Here is a 321-nt window from a genome sequence, read left to right as displayed (position 1 = left end):
GGTCAATGACAGCTGTGCCACAGCTACCCTCTCAGGCCAGCTGTCCCCGAGCTCTGGTCACGTACAACTGGCCCAGAAGTTCCCTCAAAAGTTTTAGAAAACAGGACAGAAAGAGCAAATCCTGCTGGGCATGGCGGGGGAGAGCCGTGCCCACCCCAAGGAGCCTCTGCCATCTCCAGAGCCCCCGGCATAGCTGCATTTGCCCTTCCTAGCATCACTCCCTGGGCCTGGTGCTGTTGCCTGGGGCATTTTGATGGGAGCAGAGCTGCGAGAGCTCCGTGGGAGCCAGGACACTCACAGCGGAGCAGACGGGGCGGAAGG

At 60.7% G+C, this 321-nt stretch overlaps 1 protein-coding gene across 1 annotated transcript in view; it reads right to left on the bottom strand.

Annotated features, from left to right (window-relative positions):
• The window catches only part of LOC104628707 (beta-crystallin A3-like), a 5116-nt gene that overhangs the window by 896 nt on the left and 3899 nt on the right, over nucleotides 1-321 (bottom strand).

The sequence above is a fragment of the Phaethon lepturus genome, unplaced genomic scaffold (genome assembly GCF_000687285.1).
Source record: "Phaethon lepturus isolate BGI_N335 unplaced genomic scaffold, ASM68728v1 scaffold35061, whole genome shotgun sequence".
Taxonomy (NCBI): Eukaryota; Metazoa; Chordata; class Aves; order Phaethontiformes; family Phaethontidae; genus Phaethon; species Phaethon lepturus.
The sequence above is the reverse complement of the archived record's forward strand: the minus strand, read 5'-3'. Positions and strand labels throughout refer to the sequence as shown.